Here is a 12,708-nt window from a genome sequence, read left to right as displayed (position 1 = left end):
AATGTGATGAGGGATAGGACTGGTACATTTTGAACTATTTAAGATTATGATGGGGACAGAACTGGTACATTTTGAACCAGTTAATGACGTGACAAGAATAGAACCAGTAAATGATGTGATGGGGATAGGACTGGTACATTTTGAACCAGTTAATAATGTGATGGGGATAGAACTGGTACATTTTGAACCAGTTAATAATGTGATGAGGATAGGACTGGTACATTTTAAACCAGTTAATAATGTGATGGGAATAAACTGGTACATTTTGAACCAGTTAATAATGTGATGGGGATAGGACTGGTACATTTTGAACCAGTTAATAATGTGATGGGGATAGAACTGGTACATTTTGAACCAGTTAATAATGTGATGAGGATAGGACTGGTACATTTTGAACTATTTAAGATTATGATGGGGACAGAACTGGTACATTTTGAACCAGTTAATGACGTGACAAGAATAGAACCAGTAAATGATGTGATGGGATAGAATTAACATATTTTGAACCAGTTAATGGTGTGATTGGGGTAGAACTTGTAGATGTTTAATAAGTTGGTAATGAAAGTCGTTGCAACAACAATAAACGCATAAAACATCAACCTTTTTAAACGAGCTTTAAATATTCTATATTTTAATTAACTGTAAGTAAATGTCCAAGAATTAAACAGATCGGAATTCGTACATAAACAAGTGGGGTGAATTCCCCTATTATGGATATAAACCTGTGTTATTCAATTTACTATTCTTCATCTTTTAATTGACGCTACATTTGGGTTTTTACAAAACCACTTACACTAAATAAGTTTTAATGAAGAAAATTAACCATTGAAGATAAACACACACAAAAAAAAAATAATAATGTTCATTTAAGAAGTTCTCTTGTCCTTAATAGCTAGCGATTTCTTTCATGAAACTATATATTTAATATCATAGCTACAAAATCACTCAAGTGTTAATATGTATAAAATCTGCTTTCAGATGACGAGCCAAGTGTGTATTACGTGTTTGTTTTGTTGGTTTGATAGCAATTAAACTTGACTGGTTTATTGTATTTAAACTGTAGGTTGATTGTAGTTAAACTGCATAGTTTGATTTTAGTCAAACTTGACTGGTTTATTGTATTTAAACTGTAGGTTGATTGTAGTTAACTGTATAGTTTGATTTTAGTCAAACTTGACTGGTTTATTGTATTTAAACTGTAGGTTGATTGTAGTTAACTGTATAGTTTGATTTTAATCAAACTTGACTGGTTTATTGTATTTAAATTGTTGGTTGATTGTAGTTAAACTACATAGTTTGATTTTATTTAAGCTGTAGTTTGATTGTAGTTAAACTGTATTGTTTGATTGTAGTTAAACTGTATAGTTTGATTTTATTTAAACTGTAGTTTGATTGTAGTTAAACTATATTGTTTGATTGTAGTTAAACTGTATTGTATGATTGTAGTTAAACTGTATTGTTTGACTGTAGTAAAACCGTATTGTTTGATTGTAGTTAAACTGTATTGTTTGATTGTAGTTAAACTGTATTGTTTGACTGTAGTAAAACTGTATTGTTTGACTGTAGTAAAATCGTATTGTTTGATTGTAATTAAACTATAGGTTGACTGTGCAGCTACTTTCGGTTTTGTTATGATTCAACAACATATTACCGATATTTGAATATTCAAACTATTGAGTGTAAGGAAGATTATTTTTTCTTCCAGCCACCACAGCTGGGAGGGAAGCGAAGAGGAAATACCACTTGTTTGCAGACTACTGAGAGGATTGGTTTCAGCTTTGATCCTACGTTTCCGTTGTAATCAGTGAATTTCACACCAACGATTGATGCATCCCAAGTACTCATTCAGGCAGAATGTAGGCGATCTTCTGGCACAACTAGCAAGCTAACACATTCGTCAATATATAGTCCAAAAAGCAATTCCTTGCTACAACGGTGACGCCAATACCCCAGCGCGAAATAGTCTTTCCATGCCGCCTGGTGTGCAGCTCGTTCCAATACCTTTATTAATTTGTAGTCAGTGTGATGGAACAGAATTCACATTAAGGGGTCCCGACTACTATCGATCTTCCTACAAGTTTTGTTTTTCATTGGAAAGGTTTATCGCAGGCAGCTTGATATCCTAACATGCTTTGAAAACTTTTTTTTTCCCAGTACATTCCAATGTGTTGATACGTAACACGTATAGAGATTGGGTTTTGCCGGTTGAAAATATAGAAACTCCATTTTCGAAGCCTAAAACACAAATATCTATGACTATTTATAAGTTTAATCTAAATCGTAATGCGTATAATTAACAACTTAAGAACGAATTCAATAAAATTTTTCTGAACACAGAACTAGTCCATTTTCACTTAGGATAACAATCCCGGTGTGTTATAAGATGCATTGATGTTTTTATTCGAATCAAACTATCGATCTTTATTATCAGAATGTGTTAGTTTCCTAAGTTTCGTTAGCAATGAGTCAAAGTTTGATTCGATCTTTATTATCAGAATGTGTTAGTTTCCTAAGTTTCGTTAGCAATGAGTCAAAGTTTGATTCGATCTTTATCATCAGAATGTGTTAGTTTCTTAAGTTTCGTTAGCAATTAGTCAAAGTTTGATTCGATCTTTATTATCAGAATGTGTTAGTTTCTTAAGTTTCGTTAGCAATTAGTCAAAGTTTGATTCGATCTTTATCATCAGAATGTGTTAGTTCCTAAGTTTCGTTAGCAATGAGTCAAAGTTTGATTCGATCTTTATTATCAGAATGTGTTAGTTCCTAAGTTTCGTTAGCAATGAGTCAAAGTTTGATTCGATCTTTATTATCAGAATGTGTTAGTTCCTAAGTTTCGTTAGTAATGAGTCAAAGTGTGATTCGATCTTTATTATCAGAATGTGTTAGTTTCATAAGTTTCGTTAGCAATGAGTCAAAGTTTGATTCGATCTTTATTATCAGAATGTGTTCGTTTCCTAAGTTTCGTTAGCAATGAGTCAAAGTTTGATAAATTAACTCAAAGTGATCCTACTCGTTAGATTTCAGTTATTTTAATACGTACTGTGATAAGCTTTCAGAAATTAATAATAAAATTTCAAAAAGTAGTTATGGATACCTAATAATACGTGTTTGAACAAAATACCCCTCATCCAGTGAATAAAGTATGCTATTGACTCAATTTTAGTTTGTTTATTTAATCGAAAATGAACTCCTAATCTAAAACTCAGCTTTAAGTTTATATCCTCAGAAAAGTGTTACATGGAACTCGTCCAGTAATAACCCTATCTACTTTTAGGGACTGTCGTATAATTAAAATATGTTGCCCACTAGAGGAGTAGATCTGATAGATTTTTCATGATACTCTTCCCTGTACGTTATCCTCTTTCTTCCTCAAGTCATTAGGTGAAGGCCTGCAATTTGTCATAGTAGAATTAATGTCAAATTGTGCTCATCTCAGGTAGCTAGGTAGTCGTGTTAGCCATCCTTCAAGTTTCTCTTAACTCTAAGAAATGGATCTCACCTGTGCCAGATCTCACGCTTCGAAAATGAAACTAATTTATAGAAAACTCTACTTTCTATTCACCGCAAAATAACCGACTTTCTATATAACCAGATTGGGCTTTATATTTCTAAGTTCACTCCACGTAAACATAGTAAACGATTTTTTCCTCTAAATTTAGCATATTCCACATTCTGAAATGTATTTATGTCTCTAAGTAATGTTTAAAGAGTGAATAACATAGGTTAAACACACTTTCTTGTGATGTTCAAAGAGTAAATAACATAGGTTAAACACACTTTCTTGTGATGTTCAAAAAGTAAATAACATAGGTTAAACACACTTCGTTGTGATGTTCAAAGAGTAAATAACATAGTTTAAACACACTTCGTTGTGATGTTCTAAGAGTAAATAACATAGTTTAAACACACTTTCTTGTGATGTTCTAAGAGTAAATAACATAGTTTAAACACACTTTCTTGTGATGTTCTAAGAGTAAATAACATAGTTTAAACACACTTCGTTGTGATGTTCTAAGATTAAAAAACATAGTTTAAACACACTTTCTTGTGATGTTCTAAGAGTAAATAACATAGTTTAAACACACTTCGTTGTGATGTTCTAAGATTAAATAACATAGTTTAAACACACTTTGTTGTGAATTGAACGAGGAAAAACGAAAATGATACAAAGTTGATTTGAAGCGTAACAGTTTCAAAGATTTGTGGATGATACAAGGTTATATTTACTTGAAGATAAACACACTTCAATATGGAAAAAATAGGTTGTGTTTGGAACATTTACAGATGTTTTTTTAAGCGTGTGAAGGTTTTCACTCTTTAGAACTATAAATACAGTGTTTACTGTTTTTAATAATCGTCCACAATCAAACATGTCATAATCACGTAAACACCATGTTATTCATACACGTGTTTCTATCTTAAATGCAATAATTATCAACTGAGTTTGAAGAACAGGACGTAAACTGATATACATATTAATTGAATTTAAAATAAGTTCATAACACTATAATTCGTAAGTTACCACACATCCTTTAGCTGTATGTTTCCATTTTTATGATATTTATTGTATATGCGTCAAGTCCAGCAACATTCTTTTAAACACTGGTGATATTAGAAGTGCAAATCGTAACACTGTTTGAGTGCAATTAATAAAAACAAAAAATGTTTACCTTCCCTCTACTTTCAACCTGACTGTTGCTTTTGATGCGGTTGTGTTTAACGTTGGTTCGGCTCGTCCTACAGTTAGAAGCTCGATAGAAGCGGGTCGCCATTGTCAGCAATTAAGTTCTATATAAAACACATTCGTTTCCTCTAAACTTACGATTACGAATTTAAGTTACTTTACGATAAGAAAGTTCATAATGTAATCAATTCAGTAAAACGTAAAAACTGCAGTAAGTTTTAGATGAACTTTCAAATTCGTTTCGTTTTCGCGATGCACACCACCAGTCTACTGCTGCGTCGTTCCAAGATGGCGGACAGAATGACTAACGACGCCATTATGCTTTTTTTCTTTTCTTTTTTTTTTTATATCCGCTATACGTTAGATTGCTGAGGCTAGAGACTAGCGTGCACGTGAGAGTAGTAATAATAACGTTTATTGATATGAAATAGATTCAAATAGCTTTATGAAACCTTAAAACGACCACAGGGAAAACATTAACAGTAAATAAAAGATATAAAACGATAAAATATTCTCCAAAAAATTAATTAAATCCTTGGAGGTTTTTTTTTGTAGCTCATAATACATCTACTTCTGTGCATTTGTTGAAACAGCGTAATAAATAAGGCTACTAATTAACGTACTTGCTTACCAAAAGAGGTAATACCATTCTTTTAAACAGTCTATTCATATCTTTGTAATACAAATATATTTTTACCCATCAATTTACGTATTTCCTCAGAGTGTTATGTTCTGTTGCTTTACTTGTTGCTCCTCAGTATGATTTGTTCTCGGGGATAAACAAAAGCCCCCATTGTTTAACTGCATTTTAAGCACTGTAAATATACACACATATATATATATATGTGTGTGTGTGTGTGTGTTGTGTTTATGTTCGGTACGATGGAAACTTAATTAGGAAAGGTTTGATTCAGCAAAAAGGATAAGTCCCACTTTGGTAACCATAAGATTTGTAAAAAAACAGAGTCTTAAACATTATTTGTATGGAAATAGATCGTGCAAGGAACGTTTTAGTCGTTGAGATAGAGCTCACGTTAAGGGTATTTTCAACAGCCCTGACATACCCTCACGTCAGTTGGATGTCTGGTATGTAAAGTCAGTAGTAAAATAAAATGAAGTAACAGTTGTTTTATTTAACAGTTGCTTTCTTTAATACTTGCTTTATTTAACAGTTGTTTTATTTAACAGTTGCTTTCTTTAACAGTTGTTTTATTTAAAAGTTGCTTTCTTTAACAGTTGTTTTATTTAACAGTTGCTTTATTTAACAGTTGTTTTATTTAACAGTTGCTTTCTTTAACAGTTGCTTTCTTTAACAGTTGTTTTATTTAACAGTCGCTTTCTTTAATACTTGCTTTCTTTAACAGTTGTTTTATTTAACAGTTGCTTTCTTTAACAGTTGTTTTATTTAACATTTGCTATCTTTAACAGTTGTTTTATTTAACAGTTGCTTTCTTTAACAGTTTTTTCATTAATACTTGCATTCTTTAATACTTGCTTTCTTTAACAGTTATTTTATTTAACACTTGCTTTCTTTAACAGTTGCTTTATTTAACAATTGTTTCTTTAACACTTGCTTTCTTTAACAGTTGCTTTCTGTAATACTTGCTTTCTTTAACAGTTGTTTTCTGTAACAGTTGCTTTCTTTGCCTTTGGCTAAGAGCGACGCCATGAAACTCATGAGGAACGTCCTATGCGTAATTTATTACAGGGTTTTGTCCATCGCCTCTTCTATAGTTGAAGCGGAAAAACAACATGAGGATCCGTCGGGAAACCTGCTTCAGGTGTCATTCTCTCGAGCCAAACGCCAGACGTGTTTTGCCATCTTGCCATCTCCCTGAATATTTTTGGCAGCTGTAGTTCGGCTTCTTTATGGATAGAAATTGCAGAGAAAGGAACTTTTGACGTATTTGCTAGTATGGTACAATATGTGACTGTTTTCAGTTTCTGTAAATAAACCTTAAGCAAACACAGCTGGGGAGACAAGAACTTTGATTAGTTGGTATATTTACCAAACAACGTGAAGAATTTCCAGCGAAGAAATTAGAATGCTTTAGTTACGAATCGGAGCTTTTACGCCTCAAATAAGTGTGAAAAGTGTGAAAGTTTAGATTGTCAAGTACTAAAATCCCCAGATTAATTAAGACCCGAGAGTTTGGTTCAGTTTGATTCGGTTAAAGCGCACGCGCTAGCCACTGGCATGTCGAGAACAGGAATTTTTTTTTCTTACATTGATTACATAAGCGCAGAGTAGAATGTTGTGAGAAAAAGATGAAAAACTAGTTGTTCCCAACAGAGTCATTAGTCACCTGAAGTAGTCCAAATCTGCCACCACTGTCCGAGGATGGGGGGAGGAAGGCTGTCCCCAGAGATTTCTTGAATGTTACTTTAGATGATGAGTGCAGCTTTAATCTGTAATCTTTGAATTTCGCGAAGATTCTGTCTCCTCACAATTATCGTCTAGAAAAGAAACATTATCCTAAAACAATTATGAGTGAAAGCAAAGACGAATATGTTATAATGATATGGGCGGATCTTTTATATTAATGTTCACAATAGATGAAATGAAATATTTGCATTCAACAACTCACCCGTTTAGTTATTAAGTTATTTTTAAACATCAATCGGCCACATTCTACGAGTTAAACAGCGGTATTTCTGAGGGCACCCTACCTAAAAACAAACAGATCTGTCCCTAGAGTTATACACATAGCTTTAAGATCAGAGGTTAAGTTGACTTAAAGGATCATTAACACGTATTTTTTGCAACATTGAATATGTTAGACACTCGAGTTTAAACGATATTATAAATCACTATGGGAACAGGCTGGGTAGGTGTGTGTGTATATATATATGTGTGTGTGTGTGTGTATTGAGGCCAACTAAATCACAGCTCTGTATTACAACTTCATTTTGTACCACTGGCTGTGCCGCTATAATGACAACACGCTAGAGGTTCAGTGGGCACCAATTTACAAGAACACTATTTTAATGCTTAGTTCGCCCGCCTTTTACACGTGGATCAGGATCCTCACTCGGTTTACGCTTACTCGTAAACTTCACAATTTATTGCCTTAATAAATATACAGGGCACGTGATAGCGACCACTAAAGGGTGAGCAAAGTCGTTTTGCTTCTTGTTCTCGACAGTTTATCAAAGCTGGTTGAAGATGTATAGCTCTTAGTGTGTTGGCTGTGCCTCTCTCTACTCTGTCTTTTCTCACATTGTTTAGCTGTCTGCACCATATAAATTCTTTACTTACTTAAAAAAGAAATCGCTTCCCGCTTCACAGGGTGAGTTGTTGGTTGTATTTTAGAATCACTGGAAGACCAATAAACGAGCAGGAAATTTGAATAAAGAAACACGTATAGACAAAATACTATATTAAAGAATCTGTTTTCATCTTTATTTCACGGCAAATGGTTTTGAATTATTAGAGTTTAAACAAGTTTGAAACCTTGATTACTCAGTGTTACGGTACTGGATAAAAAAAAAACTGTTTTGCCGAAATTCACCTATTTTTACAAAGTCACCCGGTGGGACAGTGGTAAGTCTACGGAACTTCAATACTACAATTAGAGGTTCGATTCCCCTCGGTGAACAAGGAGATAGCCTGATGTGGATTTGCTAAAGAAAAACGTACACACACACATATTTCACAAGACACATATACTTGTTAATAACATGTGTTTGATATCAGGAAAGAAAAACGTTTAATCGGATATTGGTGATTTTAATGTTACGTTTTATGTTTTGTTGTGTTAGCCAAGTTTTGCAATTAAATGTTTTTCTTTTAATGTTCTTATGATAAACATTTTACTCACGTAAAGTGAGACATTTCTACTTTCTTTCTTTCTCTCATGAGGGAAGTATTTGCTTTGTTTAAGCGCAAAGCTACACAATCGAACAACGATCTTTTGTGTTATTAATTCTAAGGCCCACCAATGGCCACTGGAGAATATCAACGAAATGAAAAATCCAATTTTAAGCTACTGAAGGAAGAACAACTATTCAGTATGGCGACATGCAGTGTAACTTCATGAAAACAATAAAACTTATGTAATTAGTATATCAGGATTTACTAACCGTCTTTAAAGAATATTCTTAAGAATATATACAATTATATGCTGAGGTATTCATGTGAAATATATTCCATCCTAGTCCACCAAAAGTATCCTCCCTAATGATGCAAAAGATTGTTTGTTGAAGTGTTCATGTGAAATATATTCCATCCTAGTCCACCAAAAGTATCCTCCCTAAAGATCCAAAAGGTTGTTTGTTGAAGTGTTCATGTGAAATATATTCCAACCGAGTCCACCAAGAGTGTCCTCCCTAATATTCTAAAAAGTTGTTTGTTGAGATGTTCATGTGAAATATATCCAAACGAGTCCACCAAAAGTATCCTCCCTAAAGATCCAAAAGATTGTTTGTTGAAGTGTTCATGTGAAAAATATTCCATCCTAGTCCGCCAAAAGTGTCCTCCCTAATGATCCAAAAGGTTGTTTGTTGAGATATTCATGTGAGATATATTCCATCCTAGTCCACCAAAAGTATCCTCCCTAATGATCCAAAAGGTTGTTTGTTGAAGTGTTCATGTGAAATATATTCCATCCTAGTCCACCAAAAGTGTCCTCCATAATGATCCAAAAGGTTGTTTGTTGAAGTGTTCATGTGAAATATTTTCCATCCTAGTCCACCAAAGGTGTTCTCCCTAAATATCCAAAAGGTTAAAAATAAGAAGTATTTACTAGGAGCTACGATAACATAATTTAGTTTTCAGAATGTTGCAGGTCATTCTGAAAATGAAAAAAATAACAGAATTAATAATACAAAAATTGGAACCTGAGTGTTAAATGTTATTAAAATGTACCAACACATTTATTCTTGTTTAGTATTCCTCTGCTGAATATCTGGAACACTTTTATTTAGACACCAGTATATATTATATGGACATCAGCTCAGTCCGGTGACAAGTGCCTTATGTATTCCTGAGCAAACCTTGTCAATGGCCAGTAGGATGGAGTGGGAAATAATCTATCACCTGTATGAGTACCACCTTCTAGAGAACGCTACAAAAGAATAGAACTCTAATGAAGACGTTGTTGCGTCATTTGGTAGTAGTAGAGAAGAAAGGCTTTTGTGTTTGGTTAGTTCTACTATAGGGTGGTGACAAAGAGTTCAAAAAATCATGAAAGAAAAATAGAAGAAGCAGTTTTAAAGCTACCGCTGTTCATTGTTTGTCGATGAATAAATACGAAACTCAAAATTTGTTGGAAGGATCATATTTTAGGTGCCAGTTTAACAAATGTTAATATCAGAAAATAAAATTGGTTTTTTTATGTTGAGGAGCTTTGATGATTCATGAATATAAGGAGAAACATACACATACATACATATATATATATATATACTCAAGAAAATCTAAAAAAAAAAGAAAGTTGATTATTGAATTTATAGCTCATAAGCAAATAAATCATGAAATAATATTGAATGTATATCATTAATTTTGGCTTATCTAAATGATAAACTCCACTCCAACGAATAAACGATGTTGAACAACTTCTTAAAAAAACACAACAATAAAAAAAATAACGAATTTAAACATTTTAGTAAAGAACAGCGGAGAAAATTTCCAAATATTTCTAACAAAACAACATAATCAGCTTTCAAAATTACCCCCCCCCCCCAGTAGCACAGCGGCATATCCGTGGACTTATACTGCTAGAAACCGGGTTTCGATACCCTTAGTGGACAAAGCAAGGATGGCATTTTGTGTAGCTTTGTGCTTAATAATAACAACTTTCAGAGTTAGCCTTAATTTATTTAATTTCGAGTGCTGCAAAACGAATCTAGAAAAAGTTGTTTTTTTACCGAGTTAAAATAAAATTTAGTTATACGAAGATCAACTTGCTATTTCTCTATAAACTTAAATTAAATTAAAAATCCTAAATTTATTACTATGCCTTTCCCTCGCGTATTTTAAAATTCAGTGTTTTTAATTGTTTAAACTCAAATATTGTGCGATTGTGGGGGTCTCTCTGTTTACATAATGAAAGAAAAATACATTTTTCGCTTGCAGTTTTTTTTTTTTTGAGAGCGTTGCGTAGATTTCAAATTGAATCTATATTATTTGTGCGTGAAAATTGCTGATTGATTGCAATGATTCTGAGTCACAATCTGGCTATAGACCTGGAGTAGAGATTTCAATTTGATTGAAATGTTCATCAGTCATGAGCTGTTTATTGACTAGATGAATAAAAAACTGCTGTTTTTTTTGCAGTTTAATCATCTACAGAAACTACACCCCTCACCACAATTAACCAGTTAAGTATTAAAGATCACTTATATACCCCCTTGTAAAAATCAGTAAAAAAGATTATATCCCTTGTAAAAATCAGTAAAAGATGTGTACCCTAGTAAAAGTCAGTAAATTTTTTATACCCCTTGTAAAAATCAGTAAAAAATTTATACCCCTTGTAAAAATTAATAAAAAATTGTATACCCCTTGTAAAAATTAATAAAAAATTGTATACCCCTTGTGAAAATCAGTAAAAAAATTTATACCCCTTGTGAAAATCAGTAAAAAAATTGTATACCCCTTGTAAAAGTCAGTAAAAAAATTGTATACCCCTTGTAAAAGTCAGTAAAAAACAAACTATCAAAAATTCATTGAACTCTAATACTTGACTTAGCTCATTAATAAAAAATCATAAATATTAGTAACTAGTACATTTATACAAAAATTTTAAAGCTAAATCTCAATCTTAAATATCTTAAGGCTTTAAATATCAGAGAATCTATTTAAACAATGAGACATAATAAAAATAATTATGTTATCATGAATAAAGCAAGTCAGAAAGTATAATTATGGCGTGATCTTTAAATTCAGTTCATAAATTACGTAGGAGTACTGAGTCACGTGACTAATGTTTTTGATATGTATACGGTTTGAATCGTGTTTTCGATTTTACGTTCCTGAGTAAATGAAGTGACTGAACGTTGAAACGTGTACAGTCTCAGTGCAATGTTTTAAAGTTTGTACTTAAAATCTTTGATCGCTTGAGTTTAAACAAAAACCAAAAATTACCGACTTCTATAAACCACGAACAAACGAACAAAATCCCCATGAACTGAGACATCATCCTCTGATGGTTCAGATATAATATTGTTACGACAGCGGAGGTCACCTGACACTGGTAACACGTGATAAGTGTCTAGAAGGTTCATGAAGAGGCGAGTGCATTCTAGACGCCCTCTATTCTTGTATATAAGCGCGGCAAATAAAGCGAGATAATTAATTGGATAACAGACAGAGAGATAGGGAGACAGATAATCGAGTCAAGTCGGAAGTAAAGTGCGTGAATCGTTGTGAATTATAGCGCGTGTTTAAGTTAAAATCCTTCTATAAGAAAGGACTTGTATCGCTAAAGTTTCATCGGAAAGAAATTATACGGGAATTAACTAACGACCAGAGACGTAACGATCCAAATAAGAAATAGATAATTTTTTTGTGTGAGTATTTTTCCAACGTTAAATACAACGCATTATATTCCCATAAACTTAGTTCACGCAAAGGCCAACAATACCCATCCTATGCCAATACATATGAAAGCACACCCACGATGGGTCAGCGATAAGTTTGTTTTTGTTGAATTTTGCGTAAAGCTACTCAAGAGCTGTCTGCATTAGCCGTCCCTAAGTTTTTAAGTATTAGACGAGAGAGAAGGCAGCTAGTAAACTCCACCCACCACCGGCTCTTGGTCTACTCTTTACCAACGCATAGTGGTATTGGTCGTCACATTATAACCCCCTCCCCTCCGCCTCAGGGTTGAAAGGGCGAGCATGTTCGGAGGAGGTATTCGAACCCGCGATCCTCAGATTGCGAGTCGAGTGTCCTAACCACCAGGCCATACCAGGTTTTCGGCGATAAGTATACTGACTTACAACGCAGAAATTCGGAGTTCGATTTCTAGCGGTTGACAGAGTGCAGAGGCCCGGCATGGCCAGGTGGTTAGGGCGCTCGACTC

At 33.4% G+C, this 12,708-nt stretch overlaps 1 protein-coding gene and 2 long non-coding RNA genes across 6 annotated transcripts in view; 1 reads left to right on the top strand and 2 right to left on the bottom strand.

Annotated features, from left to right (window-relative positions):
- LOC106461447 (homeobox protein Hox-B4-like) overlaps nt 1-5,032 on the bottom strand; it is a 72,405-nt gene extending 67,373 nt beyond the window's left edge. For 3 of the 4 annotated variants that reach the window (XM_022388423.1, XM_022388424.1, XM_022388425.1), the window contains exon 1: nt 4,671-4,958. The gene's annotated coding sequence lies outside the window, so the exon portion shown is untranslated. Of the gene's footprint in view, nt 1-4,670 lie in introns of all 4 variants that reach the window. The other variant, XM_013921268.2, reaches the window with a different exon arrangement.
- Nucleotides 5,033-8,058: 3,026 nt separating this feature from the next.
- Nucleotides 8,059-12,708, bottom strand: part of LOC111086260 — a 97,750-nt gene continuing 93,100 nt past the window's right edge. Inside the window, exon 2 of the long non-coding RNA XR_002610980.1 lies at nt 8,059-9,392. This is a non-coding gene — a long non-coding RNA (uncharacterized LOC111086260). The remainder of the gene's footprint in view (nt 9,393-12,708) is intronic.
- Nucleotides 9,248-10,026, top strand: LOC111086259. The gene is made up of 2 exons (XR_002610979.1): nt 9,248-9,307; nt 9,384-10,026. It is a non-coding gene; the product is annotated as an uncharacterized LOC111086259 (long non-coding RNA).

Source organism: Limulus polyphemus, unplaced genomic scaffold (genome assembly GCF_000517525.1).
Source record: "Limulus polyphemus unplaced genomic scaffold, Limulus_polyphemus-2.1.2 Scaffold962, whole genome shotgun sequence".
In the NCBI taxonomy this organism is placed as follows: Eukaryota; Metazoa; Arthropoda; class Merostomata; order Xiphosura; family Limulidae; genus Limulus; species Limulus polyphemus.
Note: the sequence above shows the minus strand (reverse complement) of the source record. Positions and strands in the feature narration are given on the sequence as shown.